The following is a 6884-nucleotide window of genomic DNA, read 5'->3' as shown; positions in this document are numbered from 1 at the left end:
TACTAGAGTCTTCTACTTACACTTTTTTATTTTATATTTATTATATCTTTCTTATTTATTTATTTTACAACACGTTATCAGCACGAGACTCTGATCAAAATTTAGGAAGACTCACGTAATAAATTTTCATTATGTCGAAGCTCTTTCATCTTGAATTTAATGCTCTTGATATCTAGAAACAACTACTTATCATGGGTACTAGATGCTGAAATCTATCTTGATTCAATGGATCTTGGAGATACCATTAAGGTTAAAAATAATGCATCTCAGAAGGATAAAGCCAAAGCCATGATCTTCATTCGTCGTCATCTTGACGAAGGATTGAAAAATGAATACTTCACACTAAAAGATCCTGCAGATCTGTGAAAAAATCTTGAAGAAAGGTATAATAATCAAAAGACAGTGATACTTCCTTAAGCCCGATATGAAGTCTACAGGATTTTAAATCCATAAATGAATATAATTCAGCAATATTTCGAATCACCTCACAAATGAAATTATGTGGGAAAAAGATAAATGATAATGATATGTTAGAGAAAATTTTCTTGACCTTCCATGCCTCGAATGTGTTCCTGCAGCAGCAGTATCGAGAAAAAGGATTTAAAAAATATTTTGAGTTAATTTCTTGCCTTCTTGTTGTTAAACGCAACAATGAGTTACTTTTACAAAATCATGAAGTACGCCCAGCTAGCACCGCCCCATTTTCTGAAGCAAATGCGACAAATCATAACCCCAGAAGAGGTAAATGGCAAGATTTTGGTAACAAAAAAAATTATGGAAGGAAGAAAAATTATGTTCACAAGAAAGGATCTCCCCAGGAGTGGGATAAAGAAAGAAACAATGGGCAAAATAAATCAACAGAGGATAAATATTTTCGTTGTGGTGGAAAGGGTCATTGGTCGCGTACTTGTCATACCCCAAGGCACCTAGTCGATCTTTATCAAACATCTTTGAAAAAGGACGACAAAGAAAAGGAGACGAATTTTGTTTTAAATGATGCTGCTGAAAATTATACCACTCATTATAATGTATCTAATTTCTTTGAGGATCCTGAAGGAAATATTGGCCATTTGATCAATGATGAAAAAGTTTAATATGTGGGTTTGTTAAGTACTCATGTAAATAAATAAAATAAAATAAAATAAAATAAAAATTTTTAAGTTTTATTCCCTATATATATTATTATTATTATTTATCTTTGAAGAAAATGGCAAGGATATATAATGAAGATATTTTCCTTGTGGATAGTGCAAGTTCGCACACCAATCTCAAAAGTAAAATATATTTTACTCATTTTGTGCCAAAAGAAGAATATGTTAATACTTTTATTGGCTCAGGCAATGTGATAGAAGGCTCCGGAAGAGCTATAATAAATAATACACTATTGTCTACTAAGTCTCTAAGGAACTTGTTGAGTTTTAAAGATATTCGCCGAAATGGATATCATATTGAAATAATGAATGAGTAAAATCATGAGTACTTATGTATCACAACTCATGATTCGAATAAAAGGGTTATATTAGAAAAGTTACCCTCACTTTCATCTGGGTCATATTATACTAAAATTAGTGCAATTGAATTACAGGCCATTGTAAACCAGAAGTTTACTAGCCCAAATGAATTTATAATTTGGCATGAACGATTGGGTCATCCGGGAACGACCATGATGCGGAGGATTATTGAAAACTCCCATGGATATTCACTAAAGAACCAGAAGATTCTTAAATCTAGTGATTTTGTTGTATTGCATGTTCTCAGGGAAAGATAATTTTAAGGCCATCATAAGTAAAGATTGGATTTGAGTCTTCTGAATTCCTAGAAAGGACTCAAGACGATATATGTGGACCTATTCATCCACCATGTAGATCTTTTAGATATTCTATGGTCCTAATAGACGCATCTTCGAGATGGTCACATATGTGCTTATTGTCTTCTCGCAACCTAGCATTTGCGAGATTACTTGCTCAAATTATTCGATTAAAAGCACAGTTTTTAGAAAACTCAATCAAAATAATTCATCTAGATAATGCTGGTGAATTTAATTCCCAAGCCTTTGATGCTTATTGTATGGCTAACAGAATAAGCGTTGAATGTCTAGTAGCTCATGTTCACACACAAAATAGGTTAGCAGAATCACTTATTAAACGCCTCCAATTAATTGCTAGACCCTTACTTATGAGAACAAATCTCCCATCCTTGATTTGGGGGCATGCTATTTTACATGCTGCAGCACTTATTCGTTTGAGGCCAACAAGTTACCATCAATTCTGTCCTATGCAATTAGCTTTTGGCCAGTAGCCAAATGTTTCCCATTTAAGAACATTTGGGTGTACGATATATATTCCCATTGCACCACCTTCTCTCACTAAAATGGGACTTCAAAGAAAATTGGAAATATATGATGGATGTGATTCTTCTGCTATAGTGAGGTATATTGAGATACAAACTGGAGATGTATTTAAAGCCCATTTTACTGATTGTCATTTTGATGAATCAAAATTTTCAAGATTAGAGGGAGAGAATAAGCTTCTTAAAAAGGAACTTAATTGGAATGCATCATCCTTGATGCATTTAAATCCTCGATCAGGGAAATGTAAACTAGAAGTTTAAAAGATTATACATTTGCAAAGAATAGCAAATAAATTGCCTGATGTATATTCTGATACAAAGAGGATAACCAAATCTTATATACCAACTAAAAATGCTCCAATTCGAATCGATGTCCCAGTCGAACAAATGGTCACTAGTGCGTACGATCCCCACACTTTCGTACAGCAGTACCAGCAAGTGCATTGTGTTGTCCAAGTAATACCTGAGCGAGTCAGGGTCGATCCCACGAGGATTGTAGTTTGAAGCAAGCTATGGTTATCTTGCAGGTCTTAGTTAGGCAGATCAAAAGGTTGTTTGAAGTTGTAAGAGTAATGTATGCCTTAAAATCATCAATATGAATATGAGAAAAGGGTAGAAGGTGTTGTTGGATATGGAATTGTGTTAGGATTATTATGGGATTATTATAATAGGGTGCTAATACTTTAAAGATAGAGTTGAGGATTGGAGTTGCTTTGCCTTTTTGAATTAACTCCGGTATTACTGCTCTCTTTGCTTGTGAGTGATTTCTTCAATGGCAGGCTGTATATGATTGACACTGGTTTAAGCAGCTTCCAATACTCCTCCAGATATGAACTCCAGGTTTAGTGCGGATCCATTCTGATTAAGGGTGAAGCTCGTACAGTTCATTCTCCTTAATGATCCTACTCAAAACGCCACAGACAAGGTCAGATCTTCCGGATCAGAGAATGTTGCACCTTGGGTTCTAGCCTATACCACAGAGACCCTAATCTCCCCAGAAATCGAATGAACGGATGTCTCAAGAAGTCCCCAACAAAGTCGTGGATTAACCGTCTGAGAGATGTATAAACATAGCTGTTGGTTCGTCCTTGTCCGGTGAAAGACGCATTCTGAACCCAAGTAGACGCGGGTGTTTGTCAAGCACGTTCGTCTTAGTGTGATGAACAGAGCTAATTTGTTAGATCATCATATTCACCATGATGAAGATCGAATATACATCTTAGAATTAATCAAACACGGATTGAAGAGAAATAGTAATACTTTTATTAATTCATAGGACTTAGCAGGGCTCCTTCCCTCAACCTAGGAGGTTTAGAAACTCATACTAATACGAAAATACAATGGAATAAACAAAAATATGCTGAATGGTATGCATGATATCTAATGATTATGTAAATACACTTTAAATACTAAACAGATGATTAGTAAGGGTAAAACAGTCTATTTAGTACTAAGATCCACTTCTGGAGCCCACTTGGTGAGTGTTTGGCTGAGCTTTGATGAGATCCACATGCTATGAGGTCTCTGGGGTGTGGAACACCAGCTAAGGGGTCCTCTTTGGGCGTTTGTACATTGGTCTTTGCTCTTTGGGCGCTGGACGCCTGGAAGGGGGGCAGGTAGCTGGTATTAGACGTCTTTCTGAAAACAGAGCCACTTTCCACGTCTTTCCAACACTTCCAAACAATCTCAAAACCATGCCAAATTCAAAATCATTTTTCGAAAGACTCAACATCATTCATTTCTAAATCAGGATTTTGGTCATAAAATTCCTCAGCGGAGTCTCAAAACTTCAGGGAAGAATAACCTAACTCATTTCTTAAATTCATTGAAAGCCTCCGAAACCTTAACTTTTTGATTTAAATAAATAAAATTGAATTTAAACCAAAACCAAGTCATGTGTCTAAATATTCCGAACCAATTTCAAAACCAACTTACTTAGACCAAACCAAGTCATTTAAACGGAAACCAATTTCAGTTTCATTCTTAAATCTGTTTCCAAAGGCTCGGGAATTGTTACAGTTTTACTAGATCAGATTCTAGATAATACCTCAAACTTTTTCCAAAATCTCGTAAAGTGAAATAGATTAATTAAAAACTAGGTTTCCTTTAAATCCATTAAAACCCCTCCAAATCTGTTTACTTAAATCAAATTTCAAAACACAAAAATTTTCATATTTAAATTGATTTTTAAGGCATAATTCCTTTCTTAATAATTACATCCAAAATATAAAAATTTTCTTAATAAGGCAAGTTCAAACATGACTTATTTATCAAACATTTAATTCAAAGCATAATTCATTATTTTGAAAATAACATTCCAATCAAAATCTCAGATTTTATAGAAATTTTGGCAGCATCTCCCCTAAAACTTGGACTTTGCCACCCTTTTCGGGTCCCAACCAAACCAATCCTCAACTCTTTTTACATGGGATTCAAGACCAAATCAATTTCCAGTAAGAGAAATTCAGACTTTAATTACTAAAATCCTTTCAATTCAAAACAACCAGAAATTTCTATTTTGAACAAAATCATACATTATTTCAATCAAACCAGCAATCATATTCATCCAATACAAATCAAACAATTCATAAGACTCACATAATCACCAGAAATGTATTTCGCACATCATATCTATTTATAACAATTCCAATTTAAAATAAAATAGTTTGTATACAAAGCCCCTACCTCGACTCGTCAAAACCATAATCCAAACGCGTCATAGGAACCTTCTCTCTCAACCCGAAATTACCGGAAGCTTGAATCACAGCTTCTCTCGCTTTCGTAGTAGCCACAGAAACTCTAATCGCAACATATAATAATTAGGACTCGACCCTAGGTTACCAAAACTCCTATTCATTAACCAAACACAACTGAACACTAACGAGAGGCTTTTTCGAAACATAGATTACTTACTGAACTAGCAAAACGAAGCAGTCGCGAACTCCGAGCACGACACGCAAGCATCGATACACAACCCTGCGACAGATAACGCCACAACACCTCAGCCTAAATTATCAGAACAGCGATAAAAGGCTTCTCGAACCAAAATACTTACCAAGACCGAGGGAGAATGGCTGAACCGAAGCAGCGGCGGTCTCTGAACCGGTTCGGCGGTAGCCCGGCAGCCACCTCAAGTGGTAGCGGTGACCTAAACAACATGTAGCGACAATGAGGTTCCTAGAAACTCAACGGAAAGGAGAACCAGCTTAAAATCCTTACCGACAAAGCCTTCCGGCATCAGCAGTGGCAATTTTCGGCGGCAAAGACTTACCGGCGCACCCAATGAGCGGCGACAAGGCTCCCAACAGCAGCTAGACACAGCGGCAGGGACAGCTCCGCGACGGTTCTTCTCTGGTGGGGCTCTCTCTCTCTTCCTCGTGACAACACTGGTGGCAATTAATTAAGGATTGCAAGAAGATAAGATTGAGAGCTTGGCTGGAGGAAAATATTTATGAAGAAGATTTGATTCTGTTTTAATTTTGATTTCGTTTTGAGTTTGAATTTGAAATATGTCTTAGGGTTAGTATTTAAGGAGAAAGCAGGGGTTGGTGCTGATGACCGGAATTCACACCCCATTTAAAATTGGTGAATTAGTCCTTTTGGCAAGCGCACCAAAATTATCGTCAAGTAATAACCCACAGTGGAGTGGGATCGTATCCACAGAGATTGGCAAATTCGAGCAGTTTTAATCAATTGATGAATTAGTCAAGCGGATCAATAGGATTGTAGAGTGCAGAATTGTAACTGACATAAATGTAAATGACTAGAATATAAAGAAAAGCAATAAAGTGCAGAAATATAAATGTCGGAAAGTAAAGGGCAGAATTATAAATGACTTGAATGTAAATGGGAATGAGGAATTGCTGAATGTAAAAATAAACTGTAAAGAAATGGATAGATAAGAATGGGGAAATTCATTGAGATTGGGAGATGTTGTCTCTTTAGATCGAATCTAGCTTATACCCCCTTCAGTCATGCAACTCATTGACCTCTTGGCAATCATGATTGATTGAGCCCCAATCCCTTGGTGACTCAATCTCTCAGATCTTGATCAATAGCCAATTCCTTGGTCTAATTGCTCATGAAGAGAGATATGCTTGGTCCCTGATTATACCACACACCATTATAGGTCCAAGTAGAGGGAGGATTATATGTCACATATCCAAACACCAAAACCCAGATTCTACTCTAGTGTGAGAAGGGATTTCAAGCATGGTTTCATGTTTCCTTTCCCAAGGTTCCCATGAAACCCAATTGCATTCAATCTCTTTTTCAAGATAATTGAATACTAAGCATTAAGAACGAAATTCCTTCTAGCAAATCAAAGAGAAGATGAAGAGAAGAAGGATTTCACTATCATCAATCCATCAAGTACAACAGAGCTCCCTCTCTCAATGAGAGGGAAGTTAGCTACTCATAGCTCAAAAAGTACTCAAAAGTGGAGTGTAAAAGTGGATCTAAAACTGACTGCTTAACCCCCTTCTTCAGTACTCCTTGGGGGTATTTATACAACTCCTAGTAAAATAAAAGAATTA

General features: G+C 36.4%; 1 long non-coding RNA gene across 1 annotated transcript; it reads left to right on the top strand.

Moving 5' to 3' along the window:
* On the top strand, nt 1454-5509 carry LOC110264612. The gene is made up of 3 exons (XR_002350784.1): nt 1454-1464; nt 2956-2961; nt 5419-5509. It is a non-coding gene; the product is annotated as an uncharacterized LOC110264612 (long non-coding RNA).

Source organism: Arachis ipaensis, chromosome B07, assembly GCF_000816755.2.
Source record: "Arachis ipaensis cultivar K30076 chromosome B07, Araip1.1, whole genome shotgun sequence".
Taxonomy (NCBI): Eukaryota; Viridiplantae; Streptophyta; class Magnoliopsida; order Fabales; family Fabaceae; genus Arachis; species Arachis ipaensis.
Note: the sequence above shows the minus strand (reverse complement) of the source record. Positions and strands in the feature narration are given on the sequence as shown.